We start from the raw sequence: 27618 nt of genomic DNA on the forward strand, positions 1-27618 counted from the left end.
TTTGAAATATCCTATTCAAATCCTAATAAAAAGCAGTGCATCAGAGCCATTGCTTATATAAAACATGTGGCATTATCCTTATAAGTAAAGAACACTGATGTTACCCATTTTTTATATAAAAAACAAAAATAACATTCTTGCTTCAGAAAAATGAACTTATCTTACTATATGTAGATTAGAGTCATAAGTGGCGTGTCTTATTTTCTGCAATGGGAATTAAAACAAGTATTTATTTTGTATAAAGATCTTGAAGGTGCTGAATTTAAATTTGAGGGTCATGGTCCTTTATATAAGATTATCATTACAGAATAATTCAATCTGGGATAAGAACATGGAGAGGTGAGTAATTAGATCTAATGTTTAATTATTTATCTTGGCTTCCCCTCATAATTTTCTAAGAATACAGACTAGGAATGCAAAGATAAGACAGTTAGACCCCAAGAGCTAACATCGTCATTGCTTTTTATGTCTTGGCTTTACTAGATCATTGCTTTAAATGAACATCACAAAACCAATGGAGCTTTAGTCTTTGCATTACCTTCTCCTCATAATCATTTTCAATTTATTTTTTCTTCCATGTCATCATTTTAATGTAAATCTTTCTCTTTTTTTCAATAAAATGAAATGATTAAGTAATTCTGCCTTTTGCATGATTAAAGATGACGGATAAGCTTGGGTGGATAAATATCAAGGAGCCTTACAGAATCTATGCAACTCACATGTCAGAATCCTTCTAGCTTTCTCTCTGTTAATGACAGTAAAAATTAGCATGTCTGTGAGTAGCCTAAGAAGAATCAGGAGATAAGGAAACTACATCATTTTTACTTACTAAAATTTAAATCTCTTTCCTTTTTTTTTTTTTTGGAAGTAATTAATCCTTAGCATAAAGAGTAGAAATAAATTAAATATAAATCCTAAGCATGATGTAGATTAATAAAAACTAAGTCAGTAGTTATTTAACAATTGTTTAGTAAGCATATATTTGTAAGGAAATATAGGATAGAAAGAATATTAATGCAAGGATACCGATAGAATCATGGATGATATTAAACATTCATTGTTACACGAGCAGTACTCTGCTCATCTCCTCATAATGATTTATGGGAAAATAAATTTAATGACATTTACATTTTCTTTTCTATAACCCCTTTACCTCTCACCTTTGCACCATTTTTTCAGACATATATATCAAAAAAGAAACTATTTCAAGAGAACACATAACTGTCATTGCTTTTAGATTTAAGAACTGGAGTAATTCTAATAATTAGGGTTTTGATCTAGGACAATCTAGCTACTTACGATTAATTCAATCTTCTGAAATTGTGATGATCAAGGCAAAGAATTTTAATTTGTTTTTTTAAGGAAACACCCATATTTTTCTCAGTCTTAATTTTATAAAATAATAACCTTTGGTTTCTTTGCAGAAACCTGGGATAACAGTAGAACACCCCTGCATTTGCTTTACCAACCAGGATCACACAATGATTCCTGACCTAAGTTTTGTAGACATCTGTATCATGGTAGCCTTGTGTTCCTTTTTGACAGAAGAAATTACTATTCTCTGATTTTTTTTCCCTAAGTGTGTTCTGGATGGCAAAATTTAGGCCACAAAATGCTAATTTCTAACCTAACACCATGACAGCAATCACAGCCATCACAAGGATGGAATAAAGAGAGCAATCTAACATCCAGGGGTATGAGTTTCTCATCAGTGGCTGGCAGACTGCCGTGAAGGCTTACAGTAATCCCATTGGACAGCCCTGGTTGATGAAGCCTGGGAACAGGCAGCCACAATGTAGGGAGTTCACAATTGCAAGCATTTGTCCATAATTTAAAGCTATATGAGAAGTGGAGAGTATTCATCTGAACAACAAGCTGTAATTTCACTGAAGTAACATTTACACAGTTTTTAACCCATTAACTACTTCTTTCCATATGCACACTGACTCCCTTGTTTTATAAAATACCTCTCTAAAAAGCCACATGCAAACACCTTACACAAGCTTATCTGTTAAGCTGTGAAAACCTGCCATAAGAATAAAAGCTTTTTGTTTGGAAACAGCAGCAATGAATGACATTTCTAAATCTCAAACTTGGCAGTTTTTTGATAGTTTCCTCTTATATGGCACTTTTAGTACTTGAAATTCATTTTTAGCATATCACAAGCATATCTAGGTTCATATTTAGCCTTTTTTTTTTTCATTTTCATGGTGCTGGTCTGAACATCTATAATTCCAATCTGAGATCCAAGTAACTCCAATTTTAACATTTACACAGAACCATGCGTGTGTTGTTGTCTGTATGTGAGTGTGTGTGAGTGTGTGGTTTCCTAATGGTTACATCTAATTTATAGACTTTTGCCACTTATGATCCACTTCTTTCTCTTATTACCTTAGAAATCTGGAATAATGAACAAAAAAAATGTGCTTTGGTATATTAAAAATATAGAATGATAGTTGTCAACGGTACAATGAAAGCACTTCTTTGATGAATGCTGGTTGCTACATTATGTAATAGGTCAGTTTGAATAGAAGAGTTTGCTATCATCTGAACTCCAGAATGCTTCTCTTCTTCCTACAATGTCTTATGTTTTTTGTTCTCTCCTTTCTACCCTTCATACTTCTCTGCAATATTCTCATAAGTATAAAATATTACCATCAAGTCACACTTTTCTTTGTTTTCCATATGAAACACACAAAAACTAAAGAAATTTAGTAGTATATAAATTATCCATTCTCCACTAGTGTTTAAAGAAAATATATTTTTGTCTAACTAGAAATAGTTACTTTTACCACCATTGTCCCTTACTGCCATCTTAATCTTTCATTTAAAATCACAAGGAAATACTATGAAAACTATTACTACAGTCTTTAATTCCTTGGTCTTCTGGTCCAATTATGTTCTTTCTCAACTTCATTGATAACTATTGTAATTTTATTCATTTATTAATCTAATCATTTAAGGATAAAACAACTCCGATTTTAAATCAAGGTCATTATCTACTGTTGAGTAGCAATGGTCAGAAATGCTACTGTTGAGTAGCAATGGTCAGAAAGAACAGCAATAATTCCTAAAAAAATTAGACTTATTAGAATATAAAAGATGTCAAAATTGAATAGGAAGAAATAAAATTATCACTATTTGAGGATGCCATGATAATATACATAAAAAATCCAAAGACCCAGTAAGAAAGTAATTAGAAATGGCCAAAGAATACAGTAAATTGACAGACTATAAAATTAATTTAAAAAATATCTTTCACTTCTCTGTGCAAAAAAAGAACTAGAAAAAAAGAAATCTGGGAAATAATCCCATTTGTAACTGCATCAAAAAGAACAAAGTACTTTGGAACAAATTTTGCCAAATAATTGAAAGACCTATACACTGAAAATCATAAAACATTTTTGAAAGAAATAGAAGACACAAATAAATGGAAATATATTATAGCTCATGGACTGAAAGAATGAACATTGTTAAATGCCTGTATGATCTAAAGCAATAAGGGGGAAGAATGAGTATGGGGGTGAAGAGAGAAAACACAATGGACTACATGTGATTTGATGGTGGGAGTGCTATGGTGACCACACCTGAAGTCGTCAAATCACTAAAAGGATGTAAAGCAGTGGTACTTCAATAAAAAATTAACAATACAAACACAAAATATAAAAAAAATCTGAAATAGAAGAACAAAGATGCTCCCTGACTTCAAATTATACTACAAAGTAAAAGTAATGAAAGCATCACAGAACTGGATCAGGGAAACAGAATGAGAGGCTGAAAATAATCCCATCTGTGTATGCAGTACTAATTTATGACAAAAGAATCAAAAACACAAAATGCAACCAGAAAAGTGACTTCAGTAAAAGATACTGGGGAAAATTAGGCACCTGTGGTGGGCAGGAGAGGGGCAAGGATGAAAGGAAGAAAGAGAAAAGAAACTAGAACACTATTTTACCAATTTGACAACTATTTCAGGAAAGATTGAAGATTTGCATGTAAGACCTGAAACCAAAAAATACATAAAAGAAACCATAGATGATATTTGACACCAGCCTGAGAGATGTATTTGGGGACTTGCCTTCAAGGGCAGGGGAAACAAAAGTGAAAATAAGCAAATGAAACTGTATCAAGCCAAAAAGCTTTTGCACAGCAACAGAAACTACCATGAAAACAAAAAAGAGACTGCACTGAATAGATGGGAGAAAACATTTGCAAAAGATACATCTGACAAGGGATTAATGTCTAAAGTACATTTAAAACTCAATAATAAAATAACCCAATTAAAAATGGATAGAGGACTTAAATAGACACTTCTGTAAAGAAGATACAGATTGCCAACAGCATAAGGAAAAATGTTCATCATCTCTTACTAGAGAAATGCATATCAATACAATATTGACAGATCACCTGACACCTGTAAAAATGACTATTATCTTAAAGATAAATAAATGTTAGAGAGGATATGGAGAGAAAGGAACACTTGTAGACTGTTGGTGGGAATGTAATTTGTACAATCATTTTGGAAGGCAGTATGGTGTCCTCAAGAATTTAGAAATAGAAATTCCATATGATGCAGTTATCCCAGCTCTTGGTAATGGAAAAACTCTAATTGGAGTAGATAAATACAACCCCTTGTTTATTGCAGCATTATTTAAAATAGTCAATAACTAGAAACAAATTGAGTCCCATTGGCAGATAATTGTTAAATGAAGGGGAGGTATATACACACAATAAAATACAACTCACTAATAAAAAATATATACATACATGACATCCTGCCATTAGCAACAACTTGGATGGACCTAGAGGGTATCAGGCTTAGTAAAATAAATCAGATGGAAAAAGACAAACATGAAATATTTCACTGATATGTGGTAAATCAATGGATAAACTAAAAAAAATAAATAAATGTCTAGACTACACTAGACCTAACACAGCACACACAGGCTCTGTATGTCAGATTTCCTGGTATCAAAACCTGAACCCTCCACCTATCATTTAGATGAGGTAAGTTATTATCCAGTCTTAGCATCATTGTTCTGCAAATAGTAAAAGGGGTGATGGTATCTACTTCCAGGTTTGCTGGAGAGATTAAACAGGATGTTGAAAACTTAAAATATTGTCTGACATGTAGAAAACACTCAATAAATGTCAGCTGAGCAACAATGGGCAATGTAACTCTAAAAATACATCTGTACCAATTTGATTAGTACAAAAGTTATTTATTATTGCTTCAAACTGAATTTCCTAAATTATCAGTTGATTTTGTTTTTATTTTTTCCTGATGGAAGGAAAATTTAGGTTTATTCTTTATGAATTGTTTGAATTATAGTTTTCAGATACTAATTTTATTTTGGTGCTATTTATTTTAAATACATTATCATTATAATATTATATAATATAAAATATATATAGTGTGATGTATTATAAAAGCATCTATATATTAGAAAGAAATTAGATATTACATATTCAATATGTCTCAAATTATTCTCTGGTTGTTACATGGACTTTGGTTGTAAATTATAAGCAATTGAGCATATTGTTTTTATAATTTGTGACTTGTCATCACTTGAAAAGACCTTCTATAATCTGAAATTATTCTCCTAGTCATAGTCTCTCTTTTGTAATTTTGCTTTTAATCCCTCTATTTTAAGGTATTTACAATTTATTTCAACATAAATTGTGAAACAGAGAATCTAAGTATCATTTTACCAAAATGACTAATTGTTAATATGTGATTGTTACTAATAATTATTAATATATGATCTTATAATTAGAATGCAACCATTTTTATGGAAACTTGTGTAAATGTAGGTCATCTTCAGACCTTTCTTTTCATTCATATCCAATAACTCTTATACATATGAAAATATGATAAGCGAGAGATTTTTTTAAAAATCTTATTTTTAATAATTCAATTGATCATTTTGTAAAATAGTATATTTTTAAAGTAAGTAGGCAATAATCCATTTAAAGCCCTAAAATTTACTAATTGGATTATCGTCAGTGTTAAGAATAATAAATAACAGCGATTATTAGATTTCATTACATGTACTGATTTTAAAAACTATTTTATGAAGTTTTATTGATTTTGTTGTGAATATATCTGTGTATGTGTGTACATGTGGATTGAATCACAATTCTAAATTTGTTCCATAATGTAGGATACAATTAAAAAAAAAGTGAGCCACTGCTATAAATTAAATTACTTTAGAAAGTATTAGAATTTTTTTCAGGGCCTCCCCGGTGGCACAGCAGTTGAGCACTGGGTTGTGAAGCTGCCCGCAGCCTCTATAGCGCCGGTTCGATCCACGGCTGCTCCCCGGCCATCGGAGGAGGGTCCCACATGGCGCGCAGACCTCTCCTGCCGCCCGCTGCTCCCCTCAGCAGTGTACTTCTGTCCTTCTGCCTGCTCTGCTCCCTGCTCTAGCTCTGGTGAATTTTCTCACCTTCCCGCACTTCTGACTGTACCCAGTGCTTGCATAAATAAATAAAAATAATCTTTAAAAAAAAAGAATATTTTTTCACATTCCAACTCAAGTTTTTTCCATAGGGATATTTACTGGCATTATATTATGTATAACCATCTTTACTCTCCATTTTAAAAGGTAATTTTGTCCAGAGTAGTCTGAGGGCTTATTCCATTCCCATTACCTTTTAACATTTTTCAACATGTTAAAGAAATCAAATTTGGAACTAATATGGATTTGTGTTCTGCAATTTCTTCTCTGCAGATCTGTGAATTTTATTTATTAATTGGTAATGTAAATTTACTCACATTGAATTTATAGCACCCTTTTGTATCAAGAAAACCTATCCCTTGACACAAATCAAGGAATCACCTATTGTCACATAGGTAGGAGATATCTCACATGTCAAATGGGTGAGTAGGTACTCCACCCTGAAGTATTTTTATCCTTGAGTTTAAAAAACAAGGGACATATCAATAAATTGTACAAGTAGCAATGAAACAATTTTCCACACAAAACTTTCCCACATTTACATATATCACCCAGTGTTACATAAGTTTGTGACAAGAGAACTAGACCAAGATGGTGTCAGAGGAAGTTTCTCATTTTGTTCCTGGGAGAATAATCTGAAAGTTAGCCCAAGTTGATGCTACACTCAGAAGGTCCCACAGCTTGGGGCAAAAGTGGAACACCTCTTGGGCATTGGCAACCAGTATAGAGTGCATCAGAAGGGACATGAGGATATTGATGTTTCATTAAATAAGAGGTGGTGGAGAGAAACACCTAGAGGCTGTGATCTGGAGCAGGAAACTGCTAAACAAAATTTGGTGCTGCCATCTGGCTGATGGCACTGGAGAGGGGGTAGTTGAATAGTGTGGTGACACACACCTTTGACTGAGTGGAGATGCACGCGGAGGAGCTAGGCTACATCCAGTGGGCTGGGACCCCAGTGAAAGGCACAAGGACAGTGTGTTTGGCAGCATTACCTTCCCACACACTCACAGGGACTGAACTTGTGAAGTTCACTGACAACTGGAACTTCAGGTACTCAGGTCTGGAATCCCAGAGAGAAGAGGTAGCAATGGACCCATAAACATGAGTCAGCACCCCTCCCCACTCCCATCCTCTTCCAACTCCTGACTCAGCAGTTGCAAGATAAGACTTCAGACTTATAGAAGAATAGAGAGGCCAAACATCTAAAATCATATAAAACTGGTAAAAGCTAAAACAACCAACCAACCAAAAAACAGTGCTACCTATTAGATTAGCTACACATCTCTAAGTTACTGCTAGAGATGATTAAATAAAAATATAAGGAGGGCCTCACTGGTAGCACAGGGGGTTCGGATGCAGCCTGTGGGGCTGCCACAGTCACTGCAGCACAAGTTCAATCCCCAACCAGGGAGCTGCCCACATGGCACAGCAGACGGCTCCTGGCTCGCCCTCTGCTCCCCTCAGCAGTGTATTTCAGTCATTCCTCCTGTTTTGTTCCCCATTCTGTCTCTGGTGAATCATCTCACCCCCCGCACCTCTGGCCTATACCCCAGTTTTGTATGCAAAGATAAATAAATCTTTAAAAAATATATAACGAAATCTAAAGCAGTAAAATAGGCAGATAAAAAACACAATACCTGGCACTGTGAGACCTCAAGAGAGTATGGCATTACAAGGAGAGAACAACTTTTCAGAATCCAAGTGCAAAGACATGGAAGATTTCAGCTTCCTGTCTGACATCAAATTGCCATGACAAAGAAATTCAAAGAAAGGGAGATAAATTCAGAAAAACTAGTGAATGACCTGAGAAATAAAACTAATTAACAGAAAACAGAAATTAAAGTTTTAAATAAGAAAATTAAAGAGATACAGGATGTAAAGTGAACCACTATTTTGCATGATATACGAACAACTAATCCAAAATAAAGATTTGGATTTCAGGCAAGAAAGCATGAAAGAACAGAGAAGAAAGCATAGGCAAAATATTCCATGGCTTGGGTGATGTCTTTAGTCATTCAACTCCAAAAGCTAGGGAAATAATCACAAAAATAAACAATGGGACTACATCAAACTGAAAAGCTTCTGACAATGAAAAAAAAAAAAACTATTGTTAAAAGAAAAAGACACCTTGTGTTTATCTTTTCCTTGACTTTCTTTGCTTTGGGTGATGAGTCTTTAAACATGTTTTTGAGATGTATGTCTTGTAGTGTTTTACCTGTATTTTCTTCTATATATTTTATGGTTTCAGGTCTTATGTCCAGTTCTTTTATCCATTTTGAGTTGATTTTTGTGCATAGTGAGAGGTAGTGGTCTAGTTTCTTTTTTTTTTTTGCATGTGGTGGCCCAGTTTCCCCAGCACCATTTATTGAACAAACTGTCCATGTTCTCTTGTAAATTCTTTGCTCCATTGTCAAAGATCAGCTGTCCATATAAGTGTGGCTTTATTTCTCAGCTCTCTTTTCAGTTCCATTGGTCTGTATCACATGGTTTCACTTATAGCAGGAATATAGGGGAACCAAATAAGACATCAGTGTAAAAAAATAATAACAGGACAAAGCACAACAAAGCAAAAAGAGAAAATTATAAATCAGAGACATTCTGCAGGAGAGGAGAAGGGAGAGAGATTAGAGGGAGGGAGGGAGGAGCACAGGGGACTGAGGTGATGGTGTATGAGTGCATTGGTGAAGGAAACTCCATGGGGACTACACCTGAGGGAGTGGGGGAAGCAAATATTGTTTAAAAATTAACAATGATGTAAAAAATAAAAATAATTATAAAAAAATGAAATATTTTAAAATTTAAAAAAAGACATCTTACTTAATGGGAGAAAGACACCTTACTCCATGCATCTTACAAGGGGCTAATATCCAAAATCTATGAAAAACTCAGACAATTCAATAAGTAAAACGCATATATACACACAAACACATTATTAATGTCAGAAGAGTTAGTCACTTCTAAAAAGAAGACGTACCAACAGACACATGAAAAAATGTTCATCATCACTTAGCATCAGGAAAATTAAGTTAAAACCACCATGAGATACCTTCTCACACCTGTGAGACTGACCTGTAGCAAAATAATCAGAAACAAGTTTTGGTAAGTGTATGGAGACAAAAGATCCCTCAAGTATTGTTGGTGAGAATATGTATCCATCTCCTATGAAAACCAATATGGAGGTTTTTCAAAACATTAAATATAGATCCACCATATGATCCATCAGTTTCACTTTTTGGTATCTAGCTGGAGAATACAAAAACGCTATTTTGGTTTTTTTTTTTTGTTTGTTTTTATCACTTTTTTTTTTATAAATTTTATTGTTATATTCCCCATACAATTGCAGCCCCCCCATTCTGACCCCAATCCCTCCCCTCCCGCCCCCGCCCAACTAAAAGTGTCTCTGGTTCATAGTTGTTTGTTGATTTTGATTTTCACTTTCTTATAGTTATTCATTTTCCTGGTCCCTTATTTAAGTTTTCTAGATTCCTGCTATGAGTGAGACCATCCGGTATTTTTCTTTTTCTTTTTGGCTTATTTCGCTGAGCATGATCCCTTCCAGCGCCATCCATGTGGCTGCAAATTGCATGTGTTTATCTTTTTTGAATGCTGAGTAATATTCCATGGTATATATGTACCACATCTTCTTGATCCAGTCATCTATTTTTGGGCATTTGGGTAGTTTCCAAAGCTTAGCTATTGTAAACAGTGCTGCTATATACATAGGGGTGCAGATGTTCTTTGGAATTGATGTTTCTGTGTCCTTTGGGTAAATACCTAGGAGTGGAATTGCTGGATCATATGGAAGCTCTATGTTTAGTAGGTCCAGAAATCTCCACACAGCTCTCCATAGTGGTTGGACCAGTTTGCACTCCCACCAACAGTGCAGAAGAGTTCCTTTTTCTCCACACCCTCGCCAGCATTTGTTGTTGCTAATTTTTTTAATATGTGCCATTCTCACTGGTGTAAGATGGTATCTCATGGTAGTTTTGATTTGCATTTCCCTGATGGCAAGTGATGTTGAACATTTTTTCATATGCCTGTTGGCCATTTGCATTTCCTCTTCAGAGAAGTTTCTTTTTAGCTCTTCTGCCCATTTTTTGACTGGATTATTTTCTTTGTTGTTGTTGAGTCTCATCAGCTCTTTGCAGATTTTTGTGATCAGTCCTTTATCATTAGTGTTGGGTGCAAAAATGTTCTCCCAGTTGGTGGGGTTTCTCTTTGTTTTTGTTATTGTCTCTTTTGCTGTGCAGAAGCTCTTTAATTTGATGTAGTCCCAGCTGTTTATCTTTGCCTTCGCTTAGTTGTAGGTTATTCCTACAACTTCACAAAAACGCTATTTTGAAGGGACAGATGTACTCTTATGTCCATTGTGACACTATTTACATCTGTGAAGTTGTAGGAATAACCTACAACTAAATGCCCAAAGACAGATACCTGGATTAAGAAGATATGATATATATACACAATAGAATACTGTTCATCTATTAAAAAAAGAAGAAAAATGAACTCTTGCCATTTGCATTCTGTTCATGGAACTGCAGGGTATTATGCTAAGTGAAATAAACTAGAGGAAGAAAGACAAATTGTTAGATTTGCTCACTTTTAAGCACTACAAAAAGGGAAGAAAAATAGTGGTTTTATGACTTCTTTCATTTTGGAAACCAAAAGAGACGTTTACCCAGTCCAAAGTCTTTGCTTTGGTAAGAACTTTTCACATTCCCCTTGGATGGAAGGAGTCCTCTCTCCTACTATCCAGCCTCATTCTAAAGCAGTTGTCCCAGTTAACTTACTCTAGACATACTCCTTTTTTTCACTTTTCTTGACTTCTCAATTTACTTTCATATAACTTCTTGAGATAATAAATGATTCATCTAATTGAACTTCATAGACAGGACAAAGCAAGGCAAGTTGAAATGTTTTCATTTTTCACTTTGGGGAAAAAAATAAGCTTTTAGTCAAATCAACTTAAGAAACAGCTTGAATTGCAAGATAATACTGCTCCTATAAGTAATTGCTTATGTGCTTGTCCTATTCAGAGTGGAAGAGCTATGATTTATGAACATTTTTATTTAAAGTATAATCTTGGATTTATTCCAAATAATTGTCATCTTTGAAATGTTGTCAACCTGGGCTAGCCACAGGGATGTCAGAATTAAAGTATTATATCTGCTCACCACATGGTCCGCCCATTGGGCTCAAGTACGTTTTTATCCAGCTCTCTTTTATCACATATTTCCTTACTTCACATTTATATTTAATCCACCGACTTCCGTGATTTCTTTTATACCGTAGAGCATGTAAAACACAGGAGAAAATAAGTAGACATATTCACTTAGCAGGAGCATTCTTTCTGGTTCTCTTGCTCGCTCTTTCTGGCTGAAACTCCATTAGGCAAAAGTGCCCCTGGTATTAATCTAAGATGATTAGCTGTGAAGTGGAATACAAAGGCAAGTCTGGGATGGAGCTATATGAGGTTGGGAAGATACTTTAGAGGAAAAGAATCAAGAATAACATGAGTTTAAGAGCCAAACTTTCAAATAATACTAAGTATAGGGAATAATGTTAGCTACAGCTGCAAAACAAATGGGAAAATATATTCACTCCTATAGAAAATATTACTGGGCTTGCACTTGATATAGAGTCTAGAAAGCAATACCAACTTATTTCAGTAAGTTTTTCTTCTTTCTGTTTTCTCTTGCTCTTTTTTTTTAATCTTTAATCACCTGAACTATTTTCTCCTATGCCTCTCTACATTTTATTCCTATTACTTTCATGACTTGCCATTCATATCATGTTAGAGACAACTCTGCTAACCAAATTTACTGTGTAAACTCCTAAATAATGTGACTTCCCTTGCAATGATACTAGTTTAGGAGACTAATTCTAGCCAACAAGTAATAGTTCCAGGACAAACATTTAAAAGCTAATGTGCCGCATTTCAGAGGAAAGAGGAAAATCACAAAATGCAGGGAACCTAGATCCCTGAGTCATGTGATGGAAGAGCAACACTTCACTGGCATCAGATTTACAATGAAAAAATATTTAAAAATACATGTTAAATTACTGATATTCAGAGGTTAATTTGTCCCAATAGCATAAACTATTTTATGCACTAACATGCATTTTAAACTAATATATACATGTAAGGTAAGTAAAGTACCCGGTTTTTTTGCCCCTGCCATTAGGATTGATGATGGATCCCTGTGGTCCTGAATGCATGCCTGATGGTGGACGCCTGGAGTAGGGTGTGGGCATGCATAAGTTGTACACCTGGGCTAAGGATGGGCTGATAAGGCAGCATCACGGGGATGCCAAGAGAGCAGGGACGCAGAGAGTACAAGAGTGAAAGAAAAGCAGAAACCACCAGAGAAGGCCAGAGAGCCCCCCAAGCCCAGGCACCTCTGCCTGCTGTGTACCCAGTAAAATCCCAATAAAAACCTGTAAAAGCGGGCCTCCCCGGTGGCGCAGCGGTTGAGCGCTGGGTTGGGAAGCTGCCCGCGGCCTCTGCGGCGCCGGTTCGATCCCCGGCTTCTCCCCGGCCACTGGAGGAGGGTCCCACATGGCCCGCAGACCTCTCCTGCCGCCCGCTGCTCCCCTCAGCAGTGTACTTCGGTCCTTCTGCCTGCTCTGCTCCCCGCTCTGGCTCTGGTGAATTCTCTCACCCTCCCGCACTTCTGACTGTACCCAGTGCATGTATAAACAAAAAAAACCAAACAAACAAATAAATAAATAAATAAACATGCCTCTATTAAAAAAAAAAAAAAAAAACCTGTAAAAGCCACCGAGGGCTCCAGGACTCTCTCCTTTACTCTGTCTACTCAAATCATAGAGAACCTGCACTGTGCCCATTCCTGCCATTACAATACATTTATTTATTAAAGATTTACTTTTCATGCATACAAGAACTGAGGTACAGGCCAGATGTGCCAGGAGGGTAAGAGGATTCACCAGAGACAGAGTGGGGAACAGAACAGGCAGACTGACTAAAATACACTGCTGAGGGTAGCAGCGGGCAAGACAGGATCCCTGGCTTGCCGGGATCGAACCTGCGCTGCAGAGGCTGCGGAGAGCTTCACATCGCTGCACTCAACCACCTGTGCCACCAGTGAGGCCCTATGTACATTTATTTTTTTAAATGTTTTAAAGATTTATTATCTATTTATGCATACAAGAACTGGGGTGCAAGCCATAGGTGTGGAGGCAGGGTAAGAGGATTCATCAGAGACAGAGTGGGGAGCAGAACAGGCAGATTGACTGAAATACACTGCTGAGGGGAGCAGCAAGTGAGACAGGAGAGGTCTGCTGTGCCAAATGTAGGGGTTAGCTCCCTGTCCAGATATCGAACTCATGCTGCAGTGGCTGTAGATATCTTCATAGTGCTGAGACTTAACTCCTTGTACCACCAGAGAGGCCCCAATACATACATTTAATATTCATTAATATTCATTCATTTAAAAATACATGTTAAATTACTGATATTCAGAGGTTAATTTGTCCCAATAGCATAAACTATTTCATGCACTAACATGCATTTTAAACTAATATATACATGTAAGGTAAGTAAAGTACCAGGTTTTTCTGCCCCTGCCATTAGGATTGATGATGGATCCCTGTGGTCCTGAATGCATGCCTGATGGTGGACGCCTGGAGTTGGGTGTGGGCATGCGTGTACCCAAGTAAATTGAAAGTAAATTGAAGTACACCAAGTAAACTGAAAGAATCCATAGGCTATGCATTCCGAAACTTGGTTTTACTGCTATTTCTTCTATAGCCCTTCAAACAGCATGTATAGAGTTTCTATATTATTTTAATCATTGTTTCATATATGTCCTGGGAATAGTAAATCAGACAGATATAATCCCTGCTCTCAAAAGAAGGCATCAAAAAAAATAGTTGGATAAATTAGAGTTTAATAAGCACTGTTTAAAAACTTACCAATGTTATGTGAAAGGGGTGACTGGGAAGACTATTCAACTGAAAAGTTAAGAAAGGCCCCTTTTGCCTTAGAGTTAGGACATAAATTAAATAATATTCCAAAGAGAAGAGTCTTTAAGCATAAATGATCTTAATGCATTAAAGAATGAAACCCAAGATGATTAAAGCATCAAAGCACAAGTACCCCAAAGAGAGTAGTAATTCGTGAAGTCAGAGTGTGATAAGCAGCATATTAAATTCATAGTAAGGATTTACAATTGATTATAAATTCTAGGAGAAAAATATTGGAGATATTTAAGTGGGAAAATATCTCCAGGGTGTTTACATTTTCCTAAGTGTGGTACAGAATATGGGTGTATGCTTAATGCAGATCTGACAAGACTCATTAATAAATGTACAAGTTGAAGAATGGGTGTATTCTTTGGGTATGGTGCAGAGAATGGGTGTATTCTTAATGCAGAACTACAAGGCTCATTAATAAATGTGATGTGCAAGTTGAAGAAATAAACCAATAAACTTGTCCAAGTGGGTGTCCAGCAATGCCTTTTACTAAGATGAAGGAAGCTGGGAGAAGAACCTGCTCTAAGATAGGATTTAAGATGCCAAGTACACGTCCAAATGGACTTGTCTAATTGGAAATTAGATATAAAATACTAGAACACAATGGAAAAGTTTAAGTGAGATAAAATTTGGAAATATTTTTGCAAATGTCACTTAATGACACTGGTTTAGTTAAGATACTTACGGAAAATTTAGACAAAGAAGATGCTTATGGAAAACTAGGCTAGCATTTGGTAATCAAAGGTTTAAATCCTCAATCACTTACTCCTCCTTAAAGAAGACTAATCAAAGCTACTAAAAGTTTTATCTTGAGTGGATCCACAAGGAGTGCTTCTAGATATGGTTGTAAGCTATTGGGAGAAATAAAGTAAGAGAGCTTTTGTTAAAAATCTGTAAATCACATTAAGGGGTTTCTTATTCTATCTGCAGCCCTAACTTATTATGAAATAGTCACCTAACTCAGAAAATCCTCCTTTTATCATTCTACTTAGGGAAGTAAGGGCAAACAACTTCCTTTAATATTTATTGAGAGTACAGACATAACTTCAAAATAAATTATCACCCTGCCACAAGTCTTGATAGGGTTTCCATGAATAGCCCACTAGTGAAATATTGACTTGGCTAGTCAAGGAAATGATAAGGTGAGTCACAGAAATGAGTAATTGGCCCAAGAGTGATCTGACCTAGTTTTGACTATTATTAGGGGACATCACTCAAATTTTCTGTGTGTTTTTAAGCAAATTCTTTGAAATGACCAGCAGCAGACATTCCATTTGCCATCTCTGTGGCCTATTTTCACAGGCAAACATAACCAATGCTCAACAGGTAGCACAGGTACAGTTTGTAATGGTAACAAAAGAGACATCAGGGATAAAGGCAAAGATCTCTCAATGAAATAATGATGTGTAGCTCTTGAAAAACCACTGATGAATTCCAGAATGGCAATAATAGACCTTTCCTATAGCACTATGAACACTATATCTGGAAAAATTAGAAGATGTTAAGTGACATATCTGTATCAGAGTCTTCACAAGCAATCTCATGAAGGCTCTTAAGAAGGAAAAGTTTGGAGAGAAGAAAAAATACACACTCAATTTGTTTAGGTAATTTCCTGCATATAACTATTAAATTTCTCATAGTAAAGTAGACTAACAGAATGGCCATACACTGATTTGATTTTCCATGAGCTATCTTAGTGCTGCAGAGTAAATGTCCCTTACATTAGATTGTTGTGCAATAAACAGTTGCTATTATAAATTTGAGGAGAAATAAAGACAAATAGAGAAGTGAGAAACTGAACGAGTATAAAGAGAGAGATGAATGTCTACCTAGATGAAACCTTAGCTTCAGTAACCTAGGAGTCCGTAGGTCCACACAAAACCTTTGAACTGCCCCTTCTCCAAACCCAATACATGACCAACACATTCCTTAATTTACTTAATTGTTAGCTTTTTATGAGATCTACTATCTTTGTTACTCATTTCTCAGTTATCGCCCAGAAGTATACATTCCCCTCTGTTGTGCCAGCATGAATTAAGTTGGGTAAGAATTGGGTGATTTGGGGCCTCCCCAGTGGCGCAGCAGGTTTAGTGCAGCGCTATGAAGTTGTCCACAGCCTCTGCAGTGCGGGTTTGATTCCCAACTGGCCAGGGAGATACACTGGCAGACCTTTCTTGTCTTGCCCCACTGCTCCCCTCGGCAGTGTCTTTGGTTGTCTGCCTGTTCTGCTCCTCGCTCTGTCTCTGGCGAATTCTCTCACCCTCCCACGCCTCTGGCCTGTACTCCAGTTCTTGTATAAATAAATAAATCTTAAAAAAATAAATAAACTCTTTAAAAAAAAAGAATTGGGTGATTCTGAGTAAGCCAAAGATTAAATCCATTACCAGATGTTGAAAATCTGAAAGTTAAGATTTATTAGGCTTAGGAAATAAGTATGGTATATTTAGTCATCTCATATTTACATTTTGATCTTTATGTAATTGTGCCTGAATTAACATATATTCAACCAAGGACTTATATATATATATATATATATATATATATATATATATATATATATAAAATGTGGTAACTGTTAATAAATCTAAGAACAAACATGAACAGCAACACAATAATAGTAGAGGGTTTCAACATCAGAATTACATCAATGGGCAGATCAACCAGACAGAAAATCAATGAGAAAACAATAATCTTAAATGAGAAATTAGGCAAGATGGATTTATTTTATTTTTTTTAAATAATAAATTTTATTTTTATATTCCCCATACAATTGCAGCCCCCCCATTCTGACCCCAATCCCTCCCCTCCCGCCCCCGCCCCCCTAAAAGTGTCTCTGGTTCATAGTTTTTTGTTGATTTTGATTTTCACTTTCTTATAGTTATTCATTTTCCTGGTCCCTTATTTAAGTTTTCTAGATTCCTGCTATGAGTGAGACCATCCGGTATTTTTCTTTTTCTTTTTGGCTTATTTCGCTGAGCATGATCCCTTCCAGCGCCATCCATGTTGCTGCAAATTGCATGTGTTTATCTTTTTTGAATGCTGAGTAATATTCCATGGTATATATGTACCACATCTTCTTGATCCAGTCATCTATTTTTGGGCATTTGGGCTGTTTCCAAAGCTTAGCTATTGTAAACAGTGCTGCTATAAACATAGGGGTGCAGGTGTTCTTTGGAATTGATGTTTCTGTGTCCTTTGGGTAAATACCTAGGAGTGGAATTGCTGGATCATATGGAAGCTCTTTGTTTAGTAGGTCCAGAAATCTCCACACAGCTCTCCACAGTGGTTGGACCAGTTTGCACTCCCACCAACAATGAAGAAGAGTTCCTTTTTCTCCACACCCTCGCCAACATTTGTTGTTGCTAGTTTTTTTAATATGTGCCATTCTCACTGGTGTAAGATGGTATTCATGGTAGTTTTGATTTGCATTTCCCTGATGACAAGTGATGTTGAACATTTTTTCATATGCCTGTTGGCCATTTGCATTTCCTCTTCAGAGAAGTTTCTTTTTAGCTCTTCTGCCCATTTTTTGACTGGATTATTTTCTTTGTTGTTGTTGAGTCTCATCAGCTCTTTGCAGATTTTTGTGATCAGTCCTTTATCATTAGTGTTGGGTGCAAAAATGTTCTCCCAGTTGGTGGGGTTTCTCTTTGTTTTTGTTATTGTCTCTTTTGCTGTGCAGAAGCTCTTTAATTTGATGTAGTCCCAGCTGTTTATCTTTGCCTTCACTATCACTGCTTTGGGTGATGTGTCTGTAAAGATGTCTTTGATGTGCAAATCACGTAGTGTTTCGCCTATATTTCCTTCTATATATTTTATGGTTTCAGATCTTATGTCTAGTTCTTTAATCCATTTTGAGTTGATTTTTGTGTATGGTGTGAGGTAGTGGTCAAGCTTCATTCTTTTGCATGTAGCAACCCAGTTTTCCCAGCACCATTTATTGAACAAACTTTCTTTGCTCCAATGCATAGTCTTTGCTCCTTTGTCAAAGATTAGTTGACCATAAATCTGTGGGTTTATTTCTGGATTTTCTATTCAATTCCATTGGTCTGTATGTCTGTTCTTGTTCCAATACCATGCAGTTTTGATGATTATGGCTTTGTAGTAGAGTTTGAAGTCTGGGAGTGTGATGCCTCCATTCCCTTCTTTTTTTTTCAGGAGAGCTTTAGCTATTCAGGGTTTTTTGTGATTCCATATGAATTTCATCAATAATTGTTCTATTTCTTTGAAGAATGACATTGAAATTTTGATTGGAATAGCATTGAATCTGTATATTGCTTTTGAAAGGATGGCCATTTTAATAATGTTTATTCTTCCAATCCATGAGCAGGGGATGTCTTTCCATTTCTTTGTGTCTTCTTCTATTTCTTTTAACAGTGTTTTATAGTTTTCTTTGTATAGGTCCTTTACCTCTTTTGTTATATTTATTCCCAAATATTTGATTTTTTTTTTGTTTCAATAAAAAAAGGGATGGTTTTTTTGATTTCTTCTTCTTCAGATTTATTGTTTGTGTATAGGAAGGCTACTGACTTTTGAGTGTTGATTTTGTATCCTTAGGCAAGATGGATTTAATAGACATTTACAGGATACTACATCCCCCCCAAACTGACTATACATTCTTTCAAGTGCAAATGAAGCATTGAGAACAGACAAATGTTGGATCACAAAACACATTTCAATAAATTCATAAATACTGAAATCAGTTCAGTATTTTCTCTGATCCCAATGATATCAAATTAAAAATCAATCACAAAAAGAAAGCAAATCTCCAACATGTGAAGAATAATAGCATACTATTGAAAAATTATTGAGTTAATGAAGAAATCAAGAGAGAAACTGACAAAAGGCCATAGAATATATAATAACAAGCAGAAAAGCTCTTCAATAAATGGTGTTGAAAATACTGGATCATCACATGCAAAGGGATAAAGCAGAACCCCTATAATACATCATACACAAAAGTCAACTCAAGATGGATTAAAAACTTAAAACTTAAGATCTGAGAACATATAACTCTTAAAAGGAAATATCGGAGGAAATCTCCTTGATATCAGTCTTGTAATTATTTTCTTGATTTGGCAGCAAAAGCAAAGGAAACAAGGGCAAAATAAACAAGTGGGACAACATCAAACTAAAAACTTTGGCTTAGCAAAGAAAACCATCAACAAAGTTAAAAGAAAACCTATAGAATGCAAAACATATTTTCAAACCACACATCTGATCAGGGGTTAACATCTAAAATATACCCGGAACTCAAACAATTCAATAGTAAAAACCAAAAAATTAGAATGGACAAAGGACCTAAATTGATATTTTTACAAAGAAGACACACAAATGGAAAACTGCTCAACATTACTTATCGTCAGGTAAACGCAAATAAATACCATAAGGAGATATCATCTCACACCCAAAGAATGGTTCAAATCAAAAAGACCAGAAACAAGGGCTGGAATGTATGTGGAGAAAAGGGTTCCTTTTACAATGTTGTTAGGAATGTAGACCACTCCAGTCCTATGGAAAATGGCATGGAGATTTCTTAAATCATTAAAAATAGATCCATCATATAATCCAGCAAATTGTATCCTTGGTTTCTTACCTGAAGAATAAATAAATTAAAAAAAAACTTAATTCAAAGAGATTCATACATATTCTGTTCATTGTAGCACTATTTATTATAGCCAAACTATGGAAACAACCTAATGACCAATCACAGATGAGAATGGATTAAGAAAATGAGACATATACACAATACTATCAGCTATAAAAAACAAAATGAATTTTCCATTTGCCACAACATGGGTGGAACTAGAAGGGATTGGGCTACCTGCAAATAAGGCAGAAGGAGAAAGACAAATTCCAGATGATTTCACTTGTATGTGGACTATAAAGAAACAAAGCAAAGGAACAGACAAAAAGAAACCCTTGATATATGACTGCAGAACTGAATCTACCAAAAGGAGAAAGTTGGGGGTTGGGTGCAAAATGGGGAGATGATCCCATAGACTATGGGCTTTGATGGTGAGTGAGGTGTGATGGCAGACATTCATACAGGTGTTATACGCCAATGTTTCCCTACTAAATATAATGATTTTTTAAAAAGGACCAATGGAAACATTTGTGACATGAACATAAGGTGGGGAAGAATGACATTGTCTGCTGTCCCTGCTAAACTGAGCTGAGCATACCCTCTTTACCAGACTCAGAGCTCCTCTTAGAAACCTGAGGATATCCTGAGGTGAGGGCTAGACAGTTCTATCTATTTCTGCACTTATTTAAAGGCTTAATAACTGTAAACAAGATAGCAATTTTATTTAAACTCCCTCCACTATAAATTATCACCAGAAAAGTTCTTTGCAATTTAACTCTGTCCCATATTTTTTCAGTAGTGGAAGAGAACATGTTAGGAATTTTCCTGGAATATGACTCATGCACTCTTCATTACCACATGCTCAGGTTGAGCCTTTCTAGATCATATAATACTCTCCACAACCATATACTGATGTTATTATTTTCTAAATTCATTTCTACTCAGAAAAGATGGAAGTTCCAAATGCAAGAATTCAATTTATTTCAAATTGGCAATGTGTAGCACATATGCAATAAAAGGGGGTCATTTTTTCTTATACTTTTTGACTACATTTATTCAAAAACCACTGTTTTAAAAATTCAGTGAAAGAAAAAATTATATATATTCATACTCTAATCAACTATGTACAACTATTTATAAGTCTCCCAAATTCAGATAGCTTTCTCTCCATTAAAACCATCTACTGTCATGGATGCATAATAACTTAATTTTTTACCTGAACACATGGCAAACAGTTGTGATGTTTGTTTTAATAAGATTTTCTTCATTTCTTAAAGGTATTTTTACGAATCTCTCATTACCAGCACATTTCTTGGATCTTTCTCCCTTTGTGCACTGTTTGCTCTGAGCAACTCATCATTTCACATGCTTATTTGGCACTTCTCTAAGTGCTTATAAAAAGCCTCTCAAACAATCATTCAACCAGATTAAAATTTTAGAAGAAAATGCAATTGGTACTTTTATCGGGGATATGTAGGCAACATTAAAAGAAAATTGTTAATGTTGTCTATACCACTTACACTGATTCATGGTGAAAAATGTTTCTTAGTTTATTGCCTCCATCTGAACAGCAAATCTATGTAGAAAATCTGATCAAAGCACACTCTTTAATAATGCATCATGTCTCACTATTGACATTCTTAAGTTGTGTTGACTTTTACAACACTAGTAATGGTTGGAGAAGCTGAACGTTAATATGTGGACTGATATTTAAAATATATATGCTCCACCTGAGTATTTGCAAAGTCATTTGAATACTGTCTTAGGTCAAATATATTATTGAAAAAATATCTCTCCCAGTGACTGATGGAATAAATTTAGATAAATTCAGACCAGTATTTTTCTCTGTGTTTTCTCTTCATCTAGAAGAAACACACTGCTATGCATCAGGGTTGCACTTTAGCTATGGGGACCCAGTGGATTAGATATGAAGTGGCTGATTTGTGAGTGGTGAGCTTTCTGATTTCAACACTAGCAAAGGTGTTCCAAGAGTGTTGTTTCCTCAGTCGGTATTCTAATGACCTTTCAACACTGAATTGAGATAAAGCAATGGACACTACTAATAGAATTTGCTGCAGAGAGGCCCATGGTGAATTGCTGACTTCACCATGAATTCTAGTGTTACAGGACAACAAAACAAAGCAATGGTAAAGAGAAGTGAATAGAATGTAAAGGTGATATAGAATTTTTAAAAATTAATCTGAATCTTCGAAGACTATATAAAACATGATGTGATTTACCATGCAACAATTTTGTTTGTTAAACCTGAAACCAGTCTAGTGTTTTCTTAGTTTAAATAAGCATTATGGCAATGTACTATTTTATTTTACGCTGCTCTGCAATACTTAGTATGGTATTATACATTATAATAAACAAAATGCAGGAAGGTTACAGTTGGCTAAATTCCTATCAATTATGAACTTAATTTTTACACACATTTAATACTTATCTCATTTCAGACTTTGCTATACTGAGAAATTTTCCTTTAAAGAAAAATGGCTTATACAGTTCACTTCCTGCCATAATCAAGGTCTTTCTAACCTGATATCTGAAGGTTATGCTTCAGTGAATAATTCAGTAGGTTAGTGAAACTCTGGCAGCAAAGAAAGTGCTAATCTTAGATGGAAGCTGTGAGGGATATTAAGAAACAATTGCAAAAAGTGACATATTTAATAGAGAAAGATTACGCTGTGCTACATCTATTTAATTTGAATTGAATAAATTTTGCCAGTTTTTTATGAGATGCAGACTAGAAATTATGTGAAACTTCATAGTGTCACTTTAGTCCAGGAGAGAGAATGAAGGCCTTGGAAATATTTTATTGTTATTTTGAAGATTTCTCAGTCACTGAAAAGAATTTTGAAGAAACAAAAAGGCATTTATTACAGGGATTTATTAATTTGAATTAAAAATAAAGACTAGTAGAAAGTGATTTCACAAAAGATAAATTAGCTGTAGTACTAAAAGGAAATAGTGTCATGTGAGTCCTTGAAATCAGGGAATTCCTTCTGGACTGTGACTGAGTGATACTGGCTTCCTTCTCCATTTTTCAAAGGAAATTTAGTTGATCTGGCTGAGACAAGTCTAAAATTAAGAGTAATTGCAAGTGTGAAAATGATAGGGACAGTTTATGACCTTAATCTCCAAAGAGGTACGCCTATGAACCCATCTCTGACATTGATAATTGTCTTTTGCAATGTACTCACCTGACAATTTCTACAGAAAATGTAAATGCTTAACTTAGAAACTTTAAAATGGCAAATTTATTAAATTAACTTGAATAGTATTTATCTGCAGGGGAGCTATTTAGCATAAACTATCTCAGAATCCATTCATCTACACAGAATGTGTCCATGAAAAGTAGGAGCACATAGCAAAAAAATCTTGGGAAAACTATATACTCTTCCTGCCTTTTACATAGAATCTGACATATTAAAAAAAATTCTAACAATAGACCATGGTGGTGGACTGTGGGTAATTTGGTGGTAGGTGCACTATGGTGATTAATACCTGAGGGGAAATGCAAATATTAGCACAGTAAAAATAAATGAATTTTGAAAACAATAAAAATACATTAAAAAATAAAAATCTAAAAAGTCTTACAGGAAAACAAGTTTAAAAATATCAATCAAATTATACCAAACAACATTAATTATGAGATAAGCATAATATATAAAATAATTATTTAACCTCCAGAATGTGAGAAAAATAAATGTCTCCTGGGTAAGCCACTCGGTCTACAGCACTTTGTTATAGTAACCCAAATAGACTAAGACAATTCCTTTATCTTTTCTCATTTTATATCATATTTTGTCCATACTTTATTCTTATGTCACCAAAGTTTCTTCTGTCTTTAACCCACATAGAAACCTGCATCTCAATCTTGGAAAAGATAGGAACCTTTTAAAAGTGGGAAGGAGAATGGCCTTGGATCTGTCTTCATACTCAGGTTTTGCCATTTGTCCCAGAGTAACTTCCATACTAAGCATTAGCCTTTTTATCTAAAACTGAGTATAGGAACTCAACATTGCCAAAGTGATGTAAAGATTCACCAAGTTATTTAACAAAGATAGAATAAGACTTATAGTTGGTAGACTTTTAGCGTGTGGCAACACATTATTATGATCATTAGCAACGAAAATTATGAGTAGGATCTAATTGCTATTCATAATACCATAGCAATGTTGCAGCACTGAATAAAACAGGTAGGCTTAGAAAAGAAGTCTGATGCCTTTTCCTTTGATCCGGATGTCAAAATGAGACAGAACACTTTGCCTATTTAGTTATAATAGCAGGCGTCGTCAGTTCCTTTGCTCACATCCTGTAGACCTTACTCCTTCAATGCATTCCTGCCAACTTCCGGTTGACAGCTTGTTGCATGTATGTTAATTATGCCTGATTGGGCTTTTTATCTGGTCATATGGCTGACACAAAGCAGACTGGACATACTGTGGACATCAACATTAACTTCTTGATCCCTCAAAAATTACTTTCGAAAGTTGGGTATGAATCCCTCAGCTCATTTGCCACAGGGTGGGATAATTCTGAGATAAGTATATTTCTCAGAGTTCTCTTGAGAGACTATAATAATTTTCTAACTTCTCTTTTGGTGTTTCTAGCACTTTCCAAATAAACTATTTGCACTTGAAACTCTGTCTCAAAGTCTACTTCTTGGAGTACCCAAGGATGACCGCTCCTTTTTTTAGTGAGCAGGAGGAAGCTCAGAAAGGTTTTGAGGTGGCCACACATAAACAGCTTCTTCAGAGTTGCTAGACTTCAGCTTATTGTGAAATCTAGGCTTCTGACTACATTTGTTAGAAGCACCAACCGATTTCACTGCCTTCTAAAACTCTCGAAACAAAAATGAACTGAGAACTGAATCCATGCTACATGTATTTACCATAATATTATTAATCCTGAAATCATCTCCTATCCTTGAATTCCACATTTAGACACTCCAAGATTAAATTTCCTGAAACTGCCAGGGAAGAATGTAAATTCTCATAGTCACTTTTGCCTCAAGTACCAAGCTTCTATGAATGTGTATTTAATTAATACAGGATTTCAACTCATACCAACTAATTAGCAGTAAGTACAGTGACTTTACGGAAAATCAGGCAGGATGGGAAGTGAAAAATAGTTTATACTGGAACAATGTGGAAAGCAGTCTTTCTTCCAAAAGCATTGGGCAATCCATTGTCAAAATACTACCTGGCTACTGTATACTCTGCATAATGAAGTATGTTCTGGGCTATATCAGATTCTACCCTGATTTTACCTAAAGTCAACCCCCAAGTGCAGCGTCTCAATCCATCTTTCTTGCTCTCCCCATTACTTCCCCTCTTTGAAAAATATTATTTGTTGTTTAGAACCTCAAAGTCCTGCTACCTTTCCTAAATTCACTCTATTTTTCTCTCTCCCAGAAGGATTTTGGTGCCACTTCTTTACATATATTATTACTTATTTTACATATATAATATTTACTGTTTATCTAAATATATTAGTGTCATTTCTGAGATTTCACTATTGATTTTTTTTTGGATACTTCTTCAGTTATATTTACACTAGTCACAAAAATGTGGGAGAGGAGATGGTGAAGATGATAGCAACCTCCAGGTGCCTGGAGCATGGGCAGCTATTCCCTCACCAAATACGTAACCAAATGCATATCAAACATTATCCTGAATACCTTAGATGCAATCAAAAGGGATCCTGATGTACAGCAAAACCACATTGTATTTTTTGTGTTTTTGACTTGTCCAAGTGAATGAAGGCAAGTTAAGACATTTACAATAAATATTAATATATTTAAAGATCTCCCCAACTCTTTCAAAGTCTGCACTACACACTTTTGCCAAAAAGGAAAAAAGCAAAAATCACATTCAGTGTTGGTTTTGTGACAACAGCTCAAGTAGCAGATGCATCACCATGTCCCAACACATACACACACACACACACACACACACACCCAGCAGTGAGAGTGGTACCACCAAGCTTTTGTCATATGTTAATGTTAGGTTTTATGTGTTATTTGGCAAGGCTTTATGGGTTTGGGAACTCTCAAAATTTTTCCATATAAATTAATGCTAATTGATTATGCATTTTGCCCCATTTCCACTTATGAACGGTTTGAAAGAGACACTCCATTAGATAGCAGAGGGAACTCAGATCTTGCATTGGTTGAACTGGGAACCATATAATTTTAAACTTTGGCATCAGCACACCAAAGAAGAGACCAAAATAATTAAACAAAATCTTCTCCATTGCCTCTTTGAAAAATAGCTTATGCTTTTTTAGAAAGTATTATCTATATATTACCTAATTTCACAACAAACAAATCAATAGAGTAGATTACAACCTACACTGAATTTATCAATGAGTTAATAGATGAAAATAAGTTTGAGATACTTAAGAACAGCAAATAGGTATTTAAGAATGGCAAACAGGTATATTTCAAAATCTCCGTTCCAATATTCCCACTTTGATTAAATCCTCCATCTTCTGGTTGACCATGGGCAAGTGGTTCTGAAAGAAGCAGTGGCTAGGGAAGCAGTCTTTCAATTACAGATCTCAACCATCCAACCATTATCTTTAAGCAACCTGCCTTGCTCAGGGCCCCTGTACAGAGGTCTGTGCCTTTACCTTTGTAACAGGTAAAGCACTCAGCTCACACATTTCCCAATCCCTGCTACTGTAGAAAAACAAACAAAAGAATGACCCATCAGCTTTCATCCAAAATATGTGATTCAGTGGCTCTGTTTAGAAAGGACATTTGTCTTCTAAGATACCAGCCTTTCCACTTCTGCCCTAAATCCTATAATTTTCACTTACCTTCTATTTCATTTCCTCTCCATCCATCCATCTCCTCACTTCTGCCTTCTAGCACACCCAAGACATTTACTATTAAAAGAAAAAAATATCCAACACTATAGTTTCCAACTGGTATGTATTTTATTTTCCCTCCCAGTGTAGTTTCAAAAGCTTATCTTTCTACCATCTGTCCTTAGATAAAGTTTAAACAATACATTCTAATACTTGAAAATGTATAAAATTTGAATGTTAATTAGTATTCCATGAAACAATTCCTCTCCAAAGCTTCCATCAGCATTCCAGCTCTTTCCCAGAGGCAATTACTTTTATCACTTTGTGATCTAAACATATTTAAGCATACATGTTTATATACAGCTTGTTTTATTTTTAATGAATTGATTACATAAAATCCATGTCATTCCACTTGTTTTGCTTTTTTTTTTGCCAACCTGGTAATAACATATCTTAGAGGCTGCTAGAGGCTGCAGTGCTTTTGCAAAGACATAGGTTTTTGTTTTTCAGTTTTTCTGTCTGTTTTCTAGTTTGTCCGTGCATGGGGCGGCAGGAATAACTCATTTGCCTGCGATTGGGCACTTAGGCCTCTCAAATGCTTGAGATTTTGTTACCGGCATCCCAGAAAATGGGATGGCCTGGGTGTGAGTCCCCACCCTTAACTGGGCATTTAAAAAGCAAACTAGGCCTCCCAGGGAGTGGTGCAGCAGGTTGAGCGCTGCGCTATGAAGCTGTCTGCAGCCTCTTCAG

Source organism: Talpa europaea (assembly GCF_964194135.1).
Source record: "Talpa europaea genome assembly, chromosome: 3".
NCBI lineage: Eukaryota > Metazoa > Chordata > Mammalia > Eulipotyphla > Talpidae > Talpa > Talpa europaea.